General features: G+C 41.9%; 1 protein-coding gene across 1 annotated transcript in view; it reads left to right on the top strand.

Moving 5' to 3' along the window:
- The first annotated feature begins 1,030 nt into the window (after positions 1-1,030).
- Positions 1,031-11,312, top strand: part of ESR1 (estrogen receptor 1) — a 304,587-nt gene continuing 294,305 nt past the window's right edge. Inside the window, exons 1-2 of the mRNA XM_036317796.1 lie at positions 1,031-1,433; positions 10,863-10,962. The gene's annotated coding sequence lies outside the window, so the exon portion shown is untranslated. The remainder of the gene's footprint in view (positions 1,434-10,862; positions 10,963-11,312) is intronic.

Genomic DNA, 11,312 nt, shown 5'->3' with positions numbered 1-11,312 from the left:
AATTTAGAAAAAAACTATTTTGCTTTCAAAACGTTTAAGCTGTTCAAAACATTTTGTTGAAGAATTTACCTTTTGCCAGAAACCATAATGAAACGAATAAAAAGCTAATAACTCCCCCTCCTACAAAGCATTAGCATATGTGATTGTTCTTTTTGTAAGGGAATCTTGTTGCAATCTCATGTTTCTTAAAAATAAAATACTGTACATATTAGCTAAAAGGCATCTTGCTCCATGTAGTCTGTGGACATGAACCCCAGACAAATTTGCATTGTCACCTTATTTTATGGGTAACTCACAAGTACAGAGAAGACTGAAGACGGGTTAAGATCCTTTCATTCAAAATGTCTTAAACTGTTGATGATGAGAATTTTTTTCTTTTCTAAGCCGATTATGCGATTCACCTGTTGCCCTACAGATGTAAACTTTCCCCTGGAGATTCTAGGGTGCCCGGAAGCGAGACAGGTGCTTCCCCTCATCTTCTCTACCCTCCTCACTTCCGAACACCAGCCTTTCCTCCGGTTCGTAGAGTAGGAAAATCTAATATACTGGTATGTTTAAAAAGTCCTGTATAATGCACACTACCTAAAGCACAGCAGACTTTGTAAAGTATTGGCATTTCAATATTATTTTAAGAAGCTCCAATTTTACTTCTTAGCCCATTTTTTTTTTTCTTACTTTGGAATGTCGCTCTCAGAGTAAACAAGCCCCAACACCCACCAACCCTCAAGTGGCTGCAGGAAATGCCGGACAGTGCATGGAAAGGTCACATGACAGAGGGGAAGGCTGCGCAGTCGGAGAGACCAGAAGCCTCGGTAGGTTGCCGCCGCCAGGAGCCCATTCGTCAGTGATAAGCGTGCGGAGCCTCCGGCTGTCCAGTCGATGGCTGAACCAGAGCGTTAGGGACACGCTCACCAGAGACGTGCCCACGCTCGCTCGTAGCTGTAACTGATTTTGGATGAACAAGATTTACGTCCTGCATGAATGCTTTATTTATTTTTCCAACTCGGCATGCCTGTCTAGACTTCAAGCTGTATTAGCCTGAAAGAGGAAATCAGCTGGGTTACAGAAAAACACCGCCGGCCGATGAGGCAGCTTACCGAACCCTGTGAACCGTCGGCCTTGACCCCCGGGCTGAGAAAGGGAGAGTGGGGCCTGGTGTGCAGAGAGGAAGGCACCCCTCCTCTGCTCTGCAGGGAGAGTTTCCATTCCTAGTCAAATGGTGGTGCTAGTTCTTTAGTTTTGAGTGACTGCATTTCCTAATTTCATGGTCGGAACAGCCTCCTGCCTTCTGCCTCGGAGCCGATTTCACCAAAACTGAAAATGCAGGCTCCATGCTCAGCAGCTCCTTAACGGGCTGGGCTCGGAAGGTTAGCTCCTTGCTCTAGCCCAGGCCATAGCACCAGAAGACAGGCTTTGAGGGGCATTCTTCTCAAGTAGGTACTCCTGTTTCTTCTCTTTCCATTTTTTTTTTTTTTTAAATTTTGTTTTTCCTTTTTGGTCTCTGTGCTACTATTTACAAGCATGAGGTAACCTGGGAGCTACCTCCCATGGGAAAAGCTGTACCTTTTACTCGGATCGCGCCAGGGATATGCGGCCGACACGTGTTGCTGAGACTTTAAAAGGTTAAAGCGAACCTTGGCCCCGTGGACACTCGCTTTGGGAGGAGTGCTCAGCCGGTTCAGAGGGCAGCCGACTCCCCGGGTCGCAGCCCGGCTGCCCGCCCGCCTGGCGGTGTGTGTTTAGTGGGTTTGACGCTGGCTGTGAGGAACTGTGTTGTTGAAATGCGTCGGAATTTTAAAAGTTACTCATCGGACGGATGGCGGGCCGGCCTGCACACATCCCCTGTTTCCTTACTCCTCGGTGCTGTAATTTATGGGAGTTTGAGCGAAGCAATCTGCATAAGCCATGGTTTGTTCCCCGAAGGCAGTCGAGTTTTCTGAAAAGCCACGCCACCGAGCAATGCGAAAGGGAGACACCCGGTCTCTGCCCTGAGCTTTCAGGCAAGTTCTCCGCAGTCCTGCTGCCTCGGTTTGCTCTTCTGTGAAAGCAGATGAGCCCTTTGGGCAGCAGGACGGGGTGCGTTCGTGCCTCCCCCGCACACGGGGCGCCTGCCCTCCTGAGGTGGCAGCCACGGAAGGCAGGCAGGATACTTTCATTTTGGCGAGAGGAACGCCACCCGCTCCAGGAAATGTGCATGAGGCTGTAAGTTTCATGCTTTGTCAGGAGGGTAAACATTTCTCCTGCTCTCAGATGTGCCCATGAAGCCAACTTGATATAAGGGTTGGGCTTTATCAGGACTTGGGTCATGGCACTGATTGCCCGTTCAAAGGTGCCAGATTTCTATTGGTTTCTATGGACCAGATCAAATCGCCTTGCAGAGCAACTCCAAGAAAGAGGTTGCTGGGAAAATCATCTGGTTTTTATGTGTTTATATACATGCCTGTGTGTGTATACACACACACACACACACACACACACACATATACGCACACAGGTATATATGTATGTGTGTGTATGTGTATATATATAAAAATGAAGTTGGATGCGAACTTCTGAGACCTAGATTTCAGAGTTCATTTCTACCCAATAAAATTCCTATTTCTCAAATGCAAATGTTTTTTCCGATGTTATTACTGTCCTATGAAGATATTAGGCCTCGGCATGCACGGCTATAATACTCCAGAATTTGGACACAATATCGTAGATGTTGTTAGATTTTCAAAGAGATGAGGAACAAAAATAATGTAAATATCAGAGATGTGACATGTAGGGAGAAAAGGCAAAATTTTGAATATGAATATAAAGGTTATGTTTACTAGCAGGATATTTTTCTTAGACCCTTGGGGATATTTGTTTTGTTTTATTGCTTGTGATAGCTAAGGAAAGGAAGAAAGCTCATGCGTCTTAAATTTGCAATAAGAACAAAGTTAAGCAATTATCTCTCATTTCAAAGAAATGTATCTTTCACTCAGTTTAGGATTTAGAGGTAGGTCCTGTCTGCCTCCCTCCCCCCACTTCCTCTAGACCTCTATACAATAGAAATATACACACTGGGCGCCTGCTAAACAATTTTGTATTGTTATCTATGGGTTCTCTGAGTATTTGTCCATATTCGTTTAGCCCAGTTGGTCAGAACAACTGCTGGGGCTCAGGGCCCAGTGGTTGGGCTTCAGTTTGCTTTGGACAGAGAACAACTTTGTTTCGTGGTTGCAGATTGTCTGCAAAGAAAACAGTCAAGAGTGACGGTGACCAGCTCTGAGTAGATTGTGCAAATTCCGTTGATGTCGGTTGAGATGTGGTCCTGCACACTTGTCTTTATTCGGGCTTGTACCATCTCTTCACCCCTAAAAATATTTTTCTAGAAAGCTGATACTTCTGCTCAGGTCTTCCATAGCAGTCGCTCGCTCTTCGGTGAGGTCTTAGACATTAGGTCCTTTAATTCAAATCCACAGGAGACGGCAGAGTTCACAGCTCCCTCCGCTGTCTAGCTGTGCAATTTCATCTTTGGCCTTAAATTCCTCACCTGCAAAGTAAGGGTATTATGAGTAACTGGCGGATATAATTGTATGGAGCAAATAAGATTAAACTACTCATTGAGCTACTTAAAGTCTTCAAGAGTCAGAAACTCATTTTCATTCTAAGCCTAGTACAGTGCCTGATAATAAGTGCCGTTTGAGTAAATGACCGGAACTCATGGTCAGCACCGTAGCTGCTAGGAGTTTGCATTCATCTGACTATAACTTGCAACTTGAGCTGAATCAAAAAGGGCAACACACCCCATCTGGTTGAGCAGGCCACCTGTGGACATGCTGCTGCTTTTGAAATGAGCATGAAGTGTCAGAAGAAAGCGTGAAAACCTCCAACATCCTTCCCTCCGTTGTTCCTCTCCTTTGTGACTGTAAGGACAGTCACACTCCTTTGTGATGAGACGAGTAGCAAAGAAAATGCTGTGAGAGTAGGTAAAAGACTTGTTACATTTATTTTGGCATCAAGAGAAGCATTTTACTCCAGCCGCGTGCCTCAGTTGGTTGGAGTATTGTCCCATGCACCAAAAGGGTTGCAGGTTTGATTCCCAGTCAGGGCACATATGAAAGGCAACTGATAAATGTGTCTCTCTCTCCCTTCCTCTATTTCTAAATATCAGTAAACATAGCCTCAGTGAGGATTTTTAAAAAAGTGTTTTACTTGGTTCTTGGGCAAGGTGTGAGTCTGTGTACATGTAGAGTTATGCTGTAACTTCAATCCTACTTGAAGCCTGGGTTAGCCTCTCTCTCACTATCTTTGCAACAATTATCTACTGCCCATGAGATGGTAGCAAATGCAATTACATCAGCACCTAATGTTTAGGGGTTTCTTACTTTGCACAGTGCTATTTCTAGCTGTTATCAGATTTAATCCTGACAATGATCTTAACTGGTAAACAATAGAATGATTCCAATTTTACAAATGAGGGAACCAAGGCTTTGTGAAGTTAGGTAATGTGTCCAATGTTAACCACTTTATAAGTGACAATCCTAAAACTGGAAGATCAGTATTTTGAAAGTTCATGCCCTCTGCTATTACTTGATACAACATTAATTTCTAAAGTTTTTGATCAATCTGATCCTTGCCTTGGAGAAGCAAGCTCAGCTTGCTTCAGAGAGAATAGGCTGATCAAAGAACATATTATACTTTCTTGAATTTTCAGTAGCTTCATCTATGAAAGGGGAGAATGATACCTGACTTACAGAAGTTTGCTGGCTATTGATGAGGATTGCATTAAGTAAACTATGTAGAAGAGCTTTGTAAAAAGTTTCAGTTTAATAAAATGCACATTTTTATCTGGAAGGTATAAATCATTTCCTAGTTACATGTAAAACCTTGTCACTAAGTGACTGAGAGTAGCCCGGGCGTGGTGCTATGGAATGGGTGTGAGAGGCATTTGACAATGTCCTTCAGGACCTAGACTGTGTGCCCTGGACACAGTGTGGGTCAGGAATCTTGGCCTTCCGGCCACGTGGCTGAGCTTGAGTGTGAGCAAGGCAGGCAGGATGGGAGGAATGACCGAGGACAGCCTCAGGGAGCCGCTGCTCACCTCTTCGACCACTCCTCTCCCTGGCTCACCCTGCAGTCTTCAGGAGGCTCCCTGACTTCTCTGAGCGGACAGGTGGCTAGGAGCTTCCTGGACCTCCTGTTACAAAAACCACAGTGACTTCGCAGCTGCACACCTGGAGCCTCATTCTTTTAACTCAGCCTTTAAGAGCTTAATCTGGCTCCACTCTCCTATTTGTAGCTGCTCTTTGGTGTTTCCTGCTAAGAATGGATACAAATGGGCACCATCTTCCAGGTCCTTTGTGGGCACTGCCAGTGACAGTGGGGAGTGACAGGCCACAACAAAATCACGATCCTGGGGAAGTTGAAAGTGTAAGACTTGCTCAGGGGATGAGCTCATGGCTGCTGTGCTAAGTCCCTGTGCTTTGCTGGCAGAGTGGAGAGCCCCTGGCATTCCGTCTCCTCCCATCCCAGCCAGCTGTTCTCTTATCCAGTGGCAGCTGAGCTCTCTGAACACACCTCTCCCCCTGGGCTGTCCCTTTAGTTAAGTGGATGGTCTGCATTTCTGAGACCTCTCCTGGCTCTGCTGTTCATAGAAGTGGCCTCATTGGGCTATTTCCTTTCTGAATTCCAATAAAGATACTAAGGAATCCACAAGAACTTTTGAGTTTATCTGACAGAAAACATTTGTCCTTTGTACATTCATTTTTATTTACTATAGCCAATCACTTGTCAGGATTTGTTCTCTTAAAACCAAAATACGGAAAGGCGTCTAATTAAAGATGATCACATCATAGCTTTAGCCCATTTTAATCTATTTCACTTTAAAACTATGTGATAAATAAAGATGTAATTTTTTTATATGGAGGTTTGAAAATCCTCCTTGCACTGAGTTTTACTATGGGATATTTAGAGATGAAGGTTAGTCAGAATCCAGTATAGTTCAACTTGACAAACACTGGTAGGCTCTTTTCCTGATTATATTTAAGGAGTGAGTAATATTTACAAGGGCCCGGCTGTGGTTTATTCAGATCTGTCCTGGAGTCTCTGCTCCCAGCCAGACCGAAAGTGCCTCCAGTGCAGAGATGGGGTTTGTTCAGACTGGCACTCACTCCAGTGCCTTGGGAGGGGCTGGGATACCCAGGGAGTCTGGGGCATAACTGTTGTGTTCAATAGAGCCCACCAAGTTCTCTGATCTCAGGGCATTTACTATCACTTAGGGTCAGTAAGGCACATAATATGACATCACATTATTGTATAATGCCTATAGTATGGACTGTAGACCATACTATCACATAATATAGTAAGGTAGAGTAGAAGATGGTGAGTGCTTTGGGAGTGATGAGCACTGTGGTGCGGAAGCACAAAGAGAGGACGTTATTTCTGGTTGAGGGAGAAATGGGGAAGGGGTTGGGTGTTTCTAGAGGTGGGTGAGATGGAAGGGATGCTGTCACTATTTGCCCGTGACCTTAAAGATGGGTTATGTTTATACAGGAAGATACAAGGACAGGGAAGGCCGTAAGAAGAGACATGGAGAAAAAGTGTTAGGAAATCATTAGCCAGCCCCAGAGGAACATAGGTGAGAAGCATGCAGGGAGGTGGTATGTGATCATTCAGGAATGGAGTTAATGTCATATTTTTGGACTTGCTAGTGTAGGCATTAAAGATTTTGGAGTAGAGTTGGAATAAAATAAAAACTTAACCTTAGGAAAACACTGTGTAGATTGAAGTTTTCAGATGAAAAGGGAGTACATCAATTTGGAGGTGATTAGAATAGTTCAAGAATTATAATAAAATTTAAAAATTATTTAGGACTTGCTCTTTGAAATGATTGCTTATGGTTGTAAAGAGGATTTTGTTTCAAAAGTGACTAGTGGAGAAAGAAGTAGGCTGGCAGTAAAAAGAAATTACTCTGCTACTGATGTGCTGAGTAACCTTAAGTAAACAACTTGCATGCTCAGTGCTCTGTTTTCCCATCTGTAAAGTGGGCATAATAACTACAAACTCCCATCCAAGATTCTGCTAGTGATACAGTGAAGACATGGCATCATTCTATTGGTTTATGTGCTTTATGCGTAAGGGAATGGGGGCACTGAATTCAGTGATTTGAGGATAGAAGGAAGAAGTCAGATTGTACTTTCTCTTTTCCTCTTTTTTTTTCCTCTTCTAAGGAGAAATAACAGGTAAGGGTGCCAATTAAAAAGAAAAAAGAAAAGGCAGAGACTTATTGGGGGTGGGGCTTGGGGAAAGGCCAACACACTAAGTAATTTAATTTCAGTTACAATAAATCTCAAATGGTGACACTATACTCCTGAGAATGTGTCATGGTGGACAATGCCTGGCTTTGTATTTTAAGCAGAAGTGCAGGGAGAGGGTGACATTATAATATTTGGCATGAAGAACATTGTTCATGTCGGTTTGTTGGTCTATTTCTCCAGATCGTGTAGGCTTCACAAATCGAGGTACTTCAAGTCTAGTTTGTGAAGGAAAATATTCATAGAAAAATGTTTTCTAGGAAAGGAAAAAGCAGAAAGCAATGGTCTCCTGCTTGCTATGGCACTCATGTTGCATAAACAATATTAATGTAGTTGAGTAACAAGCACTCAGAGCAGTTCACAAATTATTCATGTGTAGACTATGCAGGGCCCTTGCCTCACTTCCTTCTCACCACCTGGATTCTATCCATTTTACTCCTCCCTCAGCACTTGGAATACAAGCCAAATTTAAGTGTGCCAATTTTCTACTTGTTAGCAGTCATGGTAATATGTTGTCCAGTGGGGAAAGGGATTTATAATACTAAATGAAGGGAGGTTTTTGGATTGTTCGAAACTTTAATTTGTTGATGGCATTCCTAGAATCCATTACCACTGATATCTGAGAATTGAGTACATTAGACAAGTTTGTAGACTTACAAAAGTGTAGCTAGTGAGGGCTGCACTTGACTTCTTTATGCAGCTCTTTAGTTCAAAATTTATTGCCAATTTTATTTATCAAACTTATTCTCAGAGGAGTTGTGTTTGCTGTGGCCACAAGGAAACATCTGTGAGCTTAATCCTTAGAGGCATATAGCCAGTTAGAACATTTGGCCTATAAAGCTTAGATTGTAGAAGAAAAAAATTAATCACGGCAACCCTTAAAAATATCAAGAAGGCAACTAAAAAAATGTCTTATCACAGACAAACTTAAGTATTGAGTTCATGTTAATTAAGAAATGTCAGAATCCATAATGAATCAACTAGGAGTGTCATATTATGGCAAGTTTGGAAGTTGATGTCCATCTCTACCCCTAGGATTTATGGCAGATTATATAATGAAATCCCAAGTTCCAAGAGATCAAAGGAAATGCTGGCTCTTTCTTCATCCATTCTCTTAGGTCAAGCCTACCCAACAAGAAGCCAAGCAGAGAGTTGAGCAATTATCTGCAGTGGGTGGTAGAGACTGCCCAAACCAGATAATACATAACCAGAAGGTCACCATGGAGGGGGAATGTGGGCTGAAAATAGAAGAGATGAGGGCAAAATGTCAAACAATTTGGTCAGTGTCCATAGTCTAAATTGATTGGATAATAGCCAGTTCCTTGCTTTGTGTAATTATTTAGCATGAGCCTAAAAGACTGGGGTTAAAAAAATCAAAAGAAGATGCTTAGGCTGTTGTATGTTTGTGCAAAATTTCTCCATATCTGTATTACGATCTGTGACATGTCTAACTCTGAGTTTTTCCAGGGATTGTATTTCACTGTTTTAGATTAGTGGGTCCAAGTGATTGAAGAAGCCCATATGATCTATGGACTTACATGGAGAAACATTTTCTTTCGTAGATTAATTGAAGGTTATATTTAATTAGCCTTTTCATCTCTATGGCATATGCTTATGAATTTTCCATGGGAAATGATTCTTTCTTACCTTCATCACTTTTTTGCATGACAATTTCTGTATCTCCTTGATTTTAGTAGAACATAATGGAGTAAACAAGCCATCTAGAATAGCATTTACATTACTGTTGCTTTAAAAAAAACAACTGTCAAAGTCTCAGATCAATATGGTATTTTTCTCTATTTGATATGGAAACCATAAACCACTTTCTCTGAGCAGATGTTTCCTAGACATAAAATATAGAGTTCATGGGTCCCTATAAATCTGTCATTGGGTACCTGTTAATTCTGAGTCTCCTTAACTCAATGTTAAACTTTCCATTTGTTGTTGTTGTTTTGTTGAGAGAATGTTAATAAATTAGGTTCATTGCTGCTTGCAAATAAGAAAAAACATAGTCACACTAGTCTTTTAGATGGAAAAACAAAGTTAAGACATTAAACAAGTATTTTTTTTCACTTTATCATGTCTTGTATATTTGAAGTCATTAGATAGCATTAAAAAATCTCAGGGCCTTTTCAATATCTGACACCCCTAATGTTTGAAATCCACAGTGAAAATTACCAATGGACTCTTCCTGAGGTACCCTAAGGGAGTCTATTGACATATCATATAATAAAGTAAAAATTTAGGGAGAATTTTACATGTAAGTAAGGATTAAGAAAGTTGTTTTACAAATAATAGGATAAAAGTGTGTATTGAGTGGCATTGCTAAATTCCTCACTTGCTTCGTGCAGTGACGGCTTTTCCTATCATATAGCAAAGTCTGAATCTCCCTGGTGAACCCCCACCACACAGCTACCGCAGGTGCAACTCTGCTGTTGAACACAGTTGGAGATCCTGTGGCCCATGACATTTGCTCTAAGGGCAACATTGATCTGCAGAATTGGAAGTTAGCTGTGTACCTGAGTGGATAGAGTAGATGGTGGCCTATGCATTCTGCAAAAAATGCTGGGCAATGGTGTCGATGGTAAATAACTTCTGTCCTATTTAGCTTTGTAAAATACGATGGTCAAGGAATTTGAGCTGAACAGACTAGTGAAACATGATTCTCCTATTGCTAAGTGAGACTGCTTTTATCTTTAGCCACTTGTCTAATTTATTTATTTTTAAATCCTCACTGGAGGGTGTTTTTACCATTGATCTTTAGAAAGAGAGAGAGAGTGGAAGGGAGCAAGGATGGGGAAGAGAGACAGAGAGGGAAACATCGATGTGAGAGAAACATAGATTGGTTGCCTCCTGCACCCACCCCGACTGCACCCACCCGGGGGTCGAGCCTGCAACCAAGGTACGTGCCCTTGACCAGGAATTGAACTGAGACCCTTTGCTCTGAGGGCTGACAGCCTAACCACTGAGAAACCCAGTCAGGGCAGACCACCTGTTTTATTTATGTGAGGAATCAAATCAGCTTTAATTAAGGAAATCTTTAGAAACCACTCATACTGCCTTCTTGCTCCCTCTTAAAAACAAACGAAGAAGGAAACTGGAAAGACTACGGCACAAAAACTTCTGCATGTTTCCCAGGGCTATAGTAGCAAATCAGCACGGCTCTTTTAGAAAGGATGGAGGAATTAATCTGAATTTTGAATCACCACTGAGGTATGTGTAAGCATATTTGTTTCCTGTTTCTCTCCCGACATCTTCCATGAATACATAAGGCACAATTTGGCCATTGGGTGTGGAGAATAATTTTCCATTTAATTTCTTTGATTGTCAAGCCGGTATTGCCAGAGGGCTAGCAGTACACCAGGTATCCCCGTGCGCTCCTTGGAGGGAGGGCTACGATCTGTGAGCCACCCCATTAAAACATCCCTCCCATCCACTGTGTGGTCGAAGTTTATTTACATATCCTTGGGAAGGTTAGGGAATTTATCTACAATGATCAACAGTACATGCCACATGCAGAAAACCCAAACTTAAAAAACAACAACACCTCTTTTATTTCATTCTTGTGTCCCTCAGAGTTCTATGATAGCTGCTAGCAAGTGGAAATATTTCCTGATTTGAATTTCAGAAGCTCCTTTTCTCCTGCCAGTTGGATGATGCTAATAAGAAGCAAAATGTGAGTGCGTGTTTAATTTAACCCTAAAGTAGAACAGCTTCAGAATATAGACTTTGTATATTCAGTTACCTACCAAGAAATGGAGACATGACCCTTACATTCTCAATCATCGAGAAGCTTTTCTATTGAATTTATTATGGAAAGTGACAAGTGGGAGTTTCATAGTGAAAGCACACATGTATTTGGTGGACAAGTAGCCATTTCATTTGCATTTTTGATCACTAAGCAATCATGTCTTTTTTTATTTAAAATTTAAAAGAGAAAATAACTTACTGATCTTCAGGTCCATTCCTCATGCCCTCCACAGAACATTTCTAAACGACTTAGCAAACCTCTTAGAAAGCTGGGCA

This window comes from Myotis myotis, unplaced genomic scaffold, assembly GCF_014108235.1.
Source record: "Myotis myotis isolate mMyoMyo1 unplaced genomic scaffold, mMyoMyo1.p scaffold_m19_p_7, whole genome shotgun sequence".
In the NCBI taxonomy this organism is placed as follows: Eukaryota; Metazoa; Chordata; class Mammalia; order Chiroptera; family Vespertilionidae; genus Myotis; species Myotis myotis.
This window is presented reverse-complemented; position numbering and strand designations above follow the sequence as displayed.